Source organism: Salvelinus alpinus, chromosome 19, assembly GCF_045679555.1.
Source record: "Salvelinus alpinus chromosome 19, SLU_Salpinus.1, whole genome shotgun sequence".
Lineage (NCBI taxonomy): Eukaryota > Metazoa > Chordata > Actinopteri > Salmoniformes > Salmonidae > Salvelinus > Salvelinus alpinus.
The window spans coordinates 15,883,318-15,895,817 of NC_092104.1; the positions used below are offsets into that span (position 1 = coordinate 15,883,318).

General features: G+C 42.0%; 1 pseudogene; it reads left to right on the top strand.

The window, feature by feature from the left end:
• LOC139546018 (F-box/LRR-repeat protein 17-like) overlaps positions 1–12,500 on the top strand; it is a 605,954-nt pseudogene that overhangs the window by 216,594 nt on the left and 376,860 nt on the right.

Here is a 12,500-nt window from a genome sequence, read left to right on the forward strand (position 1 = left end):
GTGGAACATGAATGGCTGAAAGTGTGTTTAAAAAAATAAAATAAAGGTGTTTTATAACATATGCAAAAAGTGAGTCAGTAATTAAATCCTGAGTCAGTCACACACCATCTCCTCCTCTCTAGAACAGTAGAGAGCAGTTAGTCAAACTAAAATACTAGTCACTATGGACGCTTGGTGGAAACAGAGTCTCCTAGCATTAAAGGGATACTTTTGGCAACGAGGCCCTTTATCTTCTTCCCCAGAGTCAGATCAACTGGTGGACACCATGTTTATGTCTCTGTGTCCAGTATGAAGGAAGTTAGATATAGTTTCGCCAGCCAATGCTAACTAGAGTTAGCAGAATGAATGAAGTCTAGCACGCTAGCAGATACCCGTAGACTTCCGGCATTGCGCTTGCGCCACTAAGCAACTTCCTTTAAACTGCACACAGACATAAAAATGGTATCAACGAGTTCATCTGACTCTGGGGAAGTAGGTAAAGGGCCTCATTGCCAAAATCCTGAAGCATCCCTTTAATGCACGTCCTGTGTTAAACGGTGCAGTTAACAATCTGTGGGTGTGTGTGTCAGGACTTCTGAAGTTTGCAGTGATTTCATTCTGCCAGAAGCTCCTGCACAGTGAATGTTTTTATGTTGACTTTTGTGTTTAACTGGAGATTATTTGGGGCCTCCCTGTGTTGAGTGGTGTGTGTTTTACTGGGGATGATTTGGGTCCCCTGTGCTGAGTGGTGTGTGTTTTACTGGGGATGATTTGGGGCCCCTGTGTTGAGTGGTGTGTGTTTAACTGGGGATTATTTGGGGGCCCCTGTGTTGAGTGGTGTGTGTTTAACTGGGGATTATTTGGGGGCCCCTGTGTTGAGTGGTGTGTGTTTTACTGGCGATGATTTGGGGCCCCTGTGTTGAGGAGTGGGTATTTTCCTGGGGATGATTTATTGGGGATGATTTGGGGCCCACTGTGTTGAGTGGTGTGTGTTCGAGAGAGAGGGCCCTGTAGGATGTGTATGTGTGTTTTACATTTTGTGTGTGTGTGTGTGCGTACGCGTTTGTGTGTGTGTGAGAGAGCCAGCACACCACTGGTCAGTTGGCCTCAGGTGTGGAAGCAGTGAGAAATGTTTTGGGGGTTGTTCTGTTGGCGTATAGTTGGGGTTATCACATCCCAAAGCCCTTCTCTTTCTCTCGCTCTCGCTCTCTCTCTCTCTCTCTCTCTCTCTCTCTCTCTCTCTCTCTCTCTCTCTCTCTCTCTCTCTCTCTCTCTCTCTCTCTCTCTCTCTCTCTCTCTCTCTCTCTCTTTCTCTCTTTCTCTTTCTCTTTCTCTTTCAATCTTTCAATCTTTCACTCTCACACCCTTTCCGATAGCTTCATTTAAATAAGGAAATCTATTTTGGCTCTGTCTCCTCTCTTTCTCTCCCTCTTTCTTCCGGCCAACATTCTCAGCATATCTCTATTGCTTATGAGAATCACAAATCACCCTCTAAATTGGCTTTTATAAATTTTTGACGCTTCTCGTATAAATCAAGCAAGATGAGGGATGACTTGGTGTCCCCTCTGAATTTTCCTCCACTTTTTCAGGAGTTTTTAATAAAATTGTGAATATTTCAGAGTCGTTCTCCCAGGATTATGGGAAGACATGGGCAGTTGACTCCCAATCTGGAAAAGCTTGGGAATGTTGTGAATGGAAGTAAAATACAACACAACATGACACGGCAGCCTCTCCTCTCCTCTCCTGATATCTTTTTTCGCTCCACTACACCTGGAACCTCACTTCAGTGTCCAGGTGTTTGTGAAATGTCATCTAAATGTCAGAGAGACCAGAGCCGAGGACAGGGATTTGTCCCTGCCTACCCGTCACATGCCGTTTTAGCTCAAGTGCAAAAGGACATCCCGACCAATCTCCTCCCGTCCATTTCTCCTCCCGTCCATAGTCCTAGAGCTCAACTGTACCATTGAAAAACATAGAGGATATTTCTCCACCAGCTTTCTCTTTCTCATCTGTCTATAGGTGCAAGGAGCCTATCAGACCATCCCTTTCCGATTGGCTCATGAACCTAAAAAGCGTAACTATCGTCTACCACTAGAGAAACTCCACATGCACTCCGCCTGCACCCCTGTCTTACAGCATGTTAGTTGTCCTGTCTCTGACTATGATTCAATTGTATGACATGCTATTTTATCAAATCTATTACCTAACGTTTAATTGATTACGTGATTGAATTAAACCATGCAACAATGAAACCATTAATAACCTGGGGCACCAAGGAAGCATTCATTTATATAGAGCGGTTATCTCCCGAATCCACTCTCTTAAAGATCTGAAGATCTTTTATATCAATAGAAGTCAATTATTAATCGTCACCTCGATTGGTCTCATTCTGATTGACATAAGTACTTAGTTATCTGCACAAACCCTAGCTAATAAGTTGAATCAGCAATACACAAATTGGCTTAATTACTTATTTACTAAGTACCTAAATAATCACACATAATTACATATACACACACACAGGATAGATCACACATTGATTACTAATCATGTCTAATATGTCTAATAAAAAGTGGTCAGATGAAGCAGATGCTAAACTACAGGACTGTTTTGCTAGCACAGAATGGAACATGTTCCGGGATTCTACCGATGACATTGAGGAGTACACCACATCAGTCACTGGCTTTATCAATAAGTGCATCGAGGACGTCGTCCCCACAGTGACTGTACGTACATACCCCAACCAGAAGCCATGGATTACAGGCAACATTCGCACTGAGCTAAAGGCTGCCGCTTTCAAGGTGCGTGACTCTAAGCCGGAAGCTTACAAGAAATCCTGCTATGCCTTGTGACGAACCATCAAACAGGCAAAGCGTCAATACAGGGCCAAGATTGAATCATACTACACCGGCTCTGACGCTCGTCTTATGTGGCAGGGCTTGCAAACTATTACAGACTACAAAGGGAAGCACAGCCGCGAGCTTCCCAGTGACACGAGCCTACCAGACGAGCTAAATCACTTCTATGCTCGCTTCGAGGCAAGCAACACTGAGGCATGCATGAGAGCATCAGCTGTTCCGGATGACTGTGTGACAACGCTCTCCGTAGCCGACGTGAGTAAGACCTTTAAACAAGTCAACATACACAAGGCTGCAGGGCCAGATGGATTATCAGGATGTGTGCTCCGGGCATGTGCTGACCAACTGGCAGGTGTCTTCACTGACATTTTCAACATGTCCCTGATTGAGTCTGTAATACCAACATGTTTCAAGCAGACCACCATAGTCCCTGTGCCCAGGAATACAAAGGCAACCTGCCTTAATGACTACAGACCCTTAGCAGTCACGTCCGTAGCCATGAAGTACTTTGAAAGGTTGGTAATGGCTCACATCAACACCATTATCCCAGAAACCCTAGACCCACTCCAGTTTGCATACCGCCCAACAGATCCACAGATGATTCAATCTCTATTGCTCTCCACACTGCCCTTTCCCACCTGAACAAAAGGAACACTTATGTGAGAATGCTATTCATTGACAACAGCTCAGCGTTCAACACCATAGTACCCTCAAAGCTCATCACTAAGCTAAGGATCCTGGGACTAAACACCTCCCTCTGCAACTGGATCCTGGACTTCCTGACGGGCCGCCCCCAGGTGATGAGGGTAGGTAGCAACACATCTGCCACGCTGATCCTCAACACTGGAGCTCCCCAGTGGTGCGTGCTCAGTCCCCTTACTGTACTCCCTGTTCACTCACGACTGCATGACCATCATTAAGTTTGCAGACGACACAACGGTGGTAGGCCTGATCAACGACGAGACAGCCTATAGAGAGGAGTTCAGAGACCTGGCCGTGTGGTGCCAGAATAACAACCTATCCCTCAACGTAACCAAGACTAAGGAGATGATTGTGGACTACAGGTTAAAGGAGGACCGAGCACGCCCCCATTCTCATCGACGGGGCTGTAGTGGAGCAGGTTGAGAGCTTCAAGTTCCTTGGTGTCCACATCAACAACAAACTAGAATGGTCCAAACACACCAAGGCAGTCATGAAGAGGGAACGGCAAAGCCAATTCCCCCTCAGGAAACTAAAAAGATTTGCCATGGGTCCTGAGGTCCTCAAAAGGTTCTACAGCTGCAACATCGAGACCATCCTGACTGGTTGCATCACTGCCTGGTATGGCAATTGCTCGGCCTCTGACCGCAAGGCAATACAGAGGGTAGTGCGTACGGCCCAGTACATCACTGGTGTCAGAGGATGGCCCTAAAAATTGTCAAAGACCCCAGCCACCCCAGTCATAGACTGTTCTCTCTACTACCGCATGGCAAGCGGTACCGGAGTGCCAAGTCTAGGACAAAAAGGCTTCTCAACTGTTTTTACCTCCAAGCCATAAGACTCCTGAACAGGTAATCAAATGGCTACCCGGACTATTTGCATTGTGTGCTCCCGCAACCCCTCTTTTACGCTGCTGCTACTCTCTGTTTATCATATATGCATAGTCACTTTAACTATACATTCATGTACATACTACCTCAATTGGGCCGACCAACCAGTGCTTCCGCACATTGGCTAACCGGGCTATCTGCGTTGTGTCCCACCCACCACCCGCCAACCACTCTTTTACGCTACTGCTACTCTCTGTTCATCATATATGCATAGTCACTTTAACCATATACATACTACCTCAATCAGCCTGACTAACCGGTGTCTGTATGTTGCCTCACTGCTGTATTTAGTCTTTTTACTGTTGTTTTATTTCTTTACCTACCTATTGTACACCTAACACCTTTTTTGCACTGTTGGTTAGAGCCTGTAAGTAAGCATCTCACTGTAAGTTCTACACCTGTTTTATTCAGCGCAAGTGACAAGTAAACTTTGATTTGATTTGATGTCATGAAAAGCTCCATATGATGGCTGGTTACACAAAGTAAAGAGGTTGGGTTTGAATGAAAGAGCGGAAAGACTGAGGGAAAAAGAGATTGGGTCTCTATCGGACCTTGAGATGCTATGCTACCGTAAGTACAGAATATTATGCATTCTAATAACTGTCCATTCGGAAAAGGAAAATGCAAGATATATATTTACTCTGAGCTGCTCTTCGATAGATGGGTCAAAGATGGAAGACTAGTTTGCCCAGCAGAGATTGCCATTGTCCTTTGAATAATCTTTCTGGTCGTTGTTTTGTACAGCGGATACGTTAACCTTATGTCAATAGCGGGTGCTGTTAGCACTTTATTTTTTTTGACATTGCCAAATTAAACTGCCTAGTAGTCAATTCTTGCTTGTACAATATGCATATTATTGTTATTATTGGATAGAAAACACTCTCTAGTTTCTATAGCCGTTTGAATTATGTCTCTGAGTGAAACAGAACTCATTCTACAGCACTTTTCCTGATATGGAGTGAGATTTCAGAAATTTTGGCCTCTGGTCCCAGGTCAGTTTTAAAGTCCCTGTAAATCCTATGAGGATACAAACACTGCCCATGCCTTCCTCTAGATGTCAGTAAGAGGTGACAATTTGAATGGAGTCGATTGCGCAATCAGGGCCCGTATAAAACGCGAAAGACCGGATGTACCGTTCTTTTCCTGCTGCGCATGACGCGAGATGGACGTCGCACTGGCTCTCTTTCCAAGCGTTGGTTTAGCCACTTATATATCGCCGGTCATGTTTTTACTCGTTATAGGTGTTAAAGACATCATAAGGTAGTTAATTTAAACCGTTTTATAGCAATTTATATCCGTTTAGTGCGATTTTGAGGCATTGCTTTGTGATGCACTTTGAAGCGACGGGCACGTTTCGGGGTCCCGGTCGAACGTTAGTGGGCATTTCGAAGGACAAGAGGACATCTTTCGACCAAAAGAAGATTAGACCCAAGAAAGGATACATTGCCCAAGATACTGATGGAAGAACAGCTCACAGTAAGAACTATTTATGATGATAAATCGCTGTTCTGTTGAAAATTTTTTAACGCATATGTCGCCATTTTGTTATGTGTAGCTTCGCTTGGCGGACCCGGTATTGCACAGTAGGGATAATTTTAGAAATGTAAGTCAGCGATTGCATTAAGAACTAATTTGTCTTTCGATTCCTGTCAACCCTGTATTTTTTAGTCAAGTTTATGATTAGCTATCGATTAGACTAGATCACTCTCAAATATAGCGCCCGACATTTTCAGGCCAGTTTTGCTACTATTCTCATTGTATAACCACGTTTTTTTGTGGCTAAATATGCACATTTTCGAACAAACTCTATATGTATGTTGTAATATGATGTTACAGGACTGTCATCGGAAGAATTCTGAGAAGGTTAGTGAAAAAATTAATATATTTTGGTGATCATAACGTTATCGCTCCCGTTGCCATGAATTCATGCTGGGGTAACGTTTGCACATGTGGTATGCTAATATAACGATTTATTGTGTTTTCGCTGTAAAACGCTTAGAAAATCTGAAATATTGTCTGAATTCACAAGATCTGTGTCTTTCCATTGCTATGCTTTGTCTATTTTTATGAAATGTTTTATGATGAGTAAATTGGTAATACACGTTGCTCTCTGTATTTATTCTAGTCGAGTTGTGATGGTGGGTGCAATTGTAAACTATGATTTCTACCTGAAATATGCACATTTTTCTAACAAAAACTATCCTATACAATAAATATGTTATCAGACTGTCATCTGATGAGGTTTTTTCTTGGTTAGTGGCTATCAATATCTTTATTTGGCCGAATTGGTGATAGCTACTGGTGGAGAGAAAAAATGGTGGACAAAGAAAAATGGTGTCTTTTGCTAACGTGGTTAGCTAATAGATTTACATATTGTGTCTTCCCTGTAAAACATTTTAAAAATCAGAAATGATTGCTGGATTCACAAGAAGTGGATCTTTCATCTGGTATCTTTGACTTGTGATTGAATGATATTTAGATGCTACTATTTACTTGTGACGCTATGCTAGCTATGCTATTCAGCTTTTTTACTGGTGGGGGGTGGGGGGTGCTCCCGGATCCGGGTTTCTGACTCGGTAGAAGTTAATGTATTCTGTCGTTCTTAGGAGATTGTCTGTCCTTTCCTAGGACACGTACGTTTACATCTGCAGCTGATAACTCGACGTCTAGGATGTATCACTCCTTCTTTAGTGAATAATAGTTCAAAGTTCATAAGTTGCCATAATCAGCTCGTGCTGTATTCTGGCTAGTCTAGTCTAAATGTACCTTTCCAGCGTTGTGATCATCACCTCCATATTGAAATTTGCCCTTTTTAATGTTAGGAAACATTCATAAAATTTCTGGAAGTCAATGTTAATTTCGTTAGGTTGCAGTTGAAATTAGCCCTTTTAAACGCACGGACACCAGTCCTCACGTCATCAGGAACTGAGGTTGACTTCCGTCAATATGCTTTTGTACTGAGGGAGAGGGCATGTTTCATAGTTCTCAACCAATGTCTGTTCACTTGGGTGTGGCCACTGAATGGGCCTACGTTTTACTATGAAAAAAATATCTTATTTAGGAGGGTAAAATTACATTTCATAATTTCACAAATAGTTTCACATTTAAATATTTAAATTGCACAACAATTCCATGTGAATCTGATATCTAGAATTTGTAGACTTTCCAATATACAATTTATGTCGTCCTATCATCAGATATAATAACCCAGACACCAACTGATCTGACATCAGATTCTTTAAGTACCAACGGACACTTTCAACTGGTTGAGAAAGGGAAATATTTTAAAAAGATATATATAACCATGTCGGCTAGTTGAGAACAAGTTCTCATTTACAACTGCGACCTGGCCAAGATAAAGCAAAGCAGTTCGACACATACAACAACACAGAGTTACACATGGAATAAACAAACATACAGTCAATAATACAGTAGAAAAAGTCTATATACATTGTTTGCAAATGAGGTAGGATAAGGGAGGTAAGGCAATAAATAGGCCATGGTGGTGAAGTAATTACAATATAGCATTTAAACACTGGAATGGTAGATGTGAGGAAGATGAATGTGCAAGTAGAGATACTTGGTTGCAAAGGAGCAAGATAAATAAATAAATACAGTATGGGGATGAGGTAGTTGGATGGCTATTTACAGATGGGCTATGTACAGGTGCAGTGATCTGTGAGCTGCTCTGACAGCTGGTGCTTAAAGCTAGTGAGGGAGATATGAGTCTCCAGCTTCAGTGATTTTTGCAGTTTGTTCCAGTCATTGGCAGCAGAGAACTGGAAGGAAAGGCAGCCAAAGAAAGAATTGGCTTTGGGGGTGACCAGTGAGATATATCTGCTGGAGCGAGTGCTACGGGTGGGTGCTGCTATGGTGACCAGTGAGCTGAGATAAGGCGGGGCTTTACCTAGCAGAGACTTGCAAATCAAATCAAATCAAATTTTATTTGTCACATACACATGGTTAGCAGATGTTAATGCGAGTGTAGGGAAATGCTTGTGCTTCTAGTTCCGACAATGCAGTAATATCCAACGAGTAATCTAACCTAACAATTTCACAAGTGTAAAGGAATGAATAAGAATATGTACATAAAAAAATATAAGAATGAGTGATGGTATAGAACGGCATAGGCAAGATGCAGTGGATGGTATAGAGTACAGTATATACATATGAGATGAGTAATGTAGGGTAGGTAAACATTATATAAAGTGGCATTGTTTAAAGTGGCTAGTGATACATTACATCAAGATGGCAAGATGCAGTGGATGGTATAGAGTACAGTATATACATATGAGATGAGTAATGTAGGGTATGTAAACATTATATAAAGTGGGATTGTTTAAAGTGGCTAGTGATACATTACATCAAGATGGCAAGATGCAGTAGATGGTATAGAGTACAGTATATACATATGAGATGAGTAATGTAGGGTTTGGCGACGAGTATGAAGCGAGGGCCAGCCAACAAGAGCGTACAGGTCGCAGTGGTTGGTAGGATATGGGGCTCTGGTGACAAAATGGAAATATTGCTCCATTCCCCAACCTTTTGATGTTACCATACTTTCTCTGTGGTAACACAGGGCTTTCCAAGAGTCCATTCTGTAGAGTGGAGAGAAAAGGGGGAAAGGTATTTATGGGGGTCATAAACCTCACCCAACAGGGCAATGTCATGACACAGTTGAACAAGCCTTTGCCTTGTACTCACACGAAACAGGCCTTTGTTATTTACTGGCGACTGGCTTTGTTGTTGTGTAAGGGCTGTCAGAGGAAATCAGGCTACTGTTTACCAGAGTAAACACACAGAGGGTTTTATTCAGCTACTCTGGTGTCACACTTGACAAGTCATTTTGAGTAATGGCGGCGTTAGACACCTTGATCAGTATCAGCGGCGGCTGGAGAAATCTGTCTGAGAGAGACTGTGAACAGACACATGTACAGCTGACACAGGACCCGCATGGAACAGCCCCTCCAGCTACAACTTATCCTTAGCCACAGATCTAGGAACAGCTTACCCTCCTCCTTTTATTTCCTAGCATAGTATATGCCTATGGCCATGTGTAAATGAGACTTAATGCATTCCTTCAAACTCACCTGGTGGCTTCGCTTGGTTTCATCTGGAAACAATTCAGTTAAGTCACATGGTAAAATAGACATTTCTCTCTATTTACAAACCTCTTGTTAAAAACCCTTTTGTCCGTCCACATCACTGGTATTATTAAAGGTTTTGGAGATGTTTTGTGTTTAAAGAGCTTGTGTTAATTGAGAATGGATCAAGTGGCTGGAGTGATAGGGTACTTTGGTTTAGTGCTCAAAGATGTGCAGTTGTGTCTGTATAGCTGCAGGGCTCTGTGTCCTAGTCCCTTAATCTACGGACCCCCCATCCCGGATCCGGGATCATCCTCATCAAAAAAGCTGACTAGCATAGCCTAGCCTAGCGCCACAGGGATATCATATAATATAATTTCATGAAATCACAAGTCCAATACAGCAAATGAAAGATAAACATCTTGGAAATCCAGCCAATATTTCCGATTTTTTAAGTGTTTTACAGCGAAAACACAATATATATTTATATTAGCTCACCACAATAGCCAAACACACAACGCCATGTTTCCACCGCAAAGGTAGCTTTCACAAAACCCACAAATAGAGATACAATTAATCACTAACCTTTGAACAACTTCATCAGATGACAGTCTTATAACATCATGTTATACAATATATTTATGTTTTGTTCAAAAATGTGCATATTTATAGCTGCAAATCCTGGTTTTACATTGTGAATACGTCGCCATAATGCACCAAATTGTCCAGAGAAATTTTGGACAGTCACGTAATCTAACCAAAAAACTCATCATAAACTTTACTAAAAAATACATGTTGTACAGCAAATGAAAGATACACTGGTTCTTAATGCAACCGCTGTGTTAGATTAAAAAAAATTACTTTAGTACAAAGTACAGCATGCAATATTGTGAGACAGCGCCCACCAATTCTCCGCCTTGTTGGCGCCAACATATACCACAAAAATACGAAATAACATCATAAATATTCTCTTACCTTTGATGATCTTTCATCAGAATGTAGTGCAAGGAGTCCTAGTTCCACAATAAATCGTTGTTTTGTTTTAGAATGTCCATTTCTTCTGTCGAATTAGCAACTTTGGCTAGCCATGTGGAGCACACATGTCCAAGAACTCTTGGCGCATGGAACGAAAAATTCCAAAATTCACAATAAACGTCGAATAAACTGGTTAGAAACGTCAGAGTGTTTTCTATCCAATAGTAATAATAATATGCATATTGTATGATCTAGAACAGAGTACGAGGCCGTTTAATTTGGGCACGATTTCTTCCCAAAGTGAAAACAGCGCCCCCTATTAAGAAGAAGTTAAGGGACTCTTTCCAGTATTCCACCCCAGAGAGAAGCTTTTAAACTGGGTTCAGTCTCCAGCTGGATCTGTGGGTAATGTGTAAATGCTAGGAGTCCCACCGAATCAGGCCGTCTGCTCAATAAATAGGTAATGTAGTCACGCAGAACGCTGCTTTAGGAGGGCACCACTGGCCAGGAACCAAAAGAGCCAAGAGCCTCGTTGCACTCAGGGAGAGATCGGGGTCGCACACTGGGCCGTGTGGGCAGGGATACAGGCTTTGATGATTCCTGTGTAAAGACGCTCGTGCTTCAACACGCCTTTGCCCAAACACTCTCAGACAGGCTGGAGGGAATGTACTTTCACAGATACTCTGGCTGTAATAAGGTACTTACACACTGCTATATTGGGCCCAAATCCTAACTTGAGATCCATGCAAGGAACTCAAACTTTTGTTGAAATGTCCCAAAAGCTTTAAGGAAAGATGCTCAGTTGTTGGAGAAGATGTGCAGTGGTTTAGAAACGGTCTGTGTGTGAACCAGACCATACAAATGGGGCCTCTCAGGTGTGAAGGCAGTCTGATGTGAAGGACCAGGGACGGATGGTTTAGTTATATAGGATTTGGTAGAACGCTGTGCCTCACAGATGTGTAGAAGTCAAAACAGGTTTAACATACAGTCCTATACAGTGGTGTGCAAATTCACCCCCCCCACACACACACACACACACACACACACACACACACACACACACAAATGAGACAAGGGAAGCAGGGAGAAGCCACCGTGCGGGGTTTAACGAACCTTGGTTAAATGAATTGAGCTCTTTCTATTGAGTTCACCTCACTGGTGGCAGAGCAGCACTTCAGCCATTGTGTCTTGGATTCCCCCTGTGTATGCATACCTGTTTATCTAACACTAGTTACATATGCATACCTGTTTATCTAACACTAGTCTAATGAGCGGATGTTGGAGTGTAATTGCGTATTAAGACGCTGTTCTATTAGGCAGGTTTGAGAGTGCACATTTTTATGCAAATGCCTCTGTCTGTATGTATGTCTGTCTCTCTGTCTGTCTCTCTGTCTGTCAATTCAATTCAATTCAATTGACTTTATTGACATGGCAAGTTATTATTACTTACATTGTCAAAGTATACATATCGAAAAATTTAAATAAAATATATATGTATATATATACACAAAATATATATATATTTATATATAAATAAATGGTGGGACTAACAGTAATAATAATAGTAGTAGTGGACATGGGATTACCATTAATAACAGCTACAACAACAATATTAATCAGAACAACAATACATTAAAGCAACAGTAGTAGACCAGTGTCAACATGACTGAGAAGACACATGACCTGGTACGAAAGACAAAACAAAACTAAGCTAAATGGGAAATATTATCAACATTACTTTGCATTTTTCACTGGCTGTCCCTCAGGCTGTGGCAGGAGGACACATATTTGGCTGCCAAAACTGCACATTTTGGCTTTTCACCCAACAAATATTTGAATTTTTCTTCATCTTTTATAGTTTCAAATTCTTTGTATTGAATTATAATTTTGGGAAAGAAATATGCTCTTAGGTCTGAGTATTTGTCACAGTGTAGTAGGAAATGCACTTCTGTCTCTACCTCTCCCCTGGAGCAGAGTGAGCACAGCCTGTCCTCCCTGGGCAGCCAGGTTTGTCT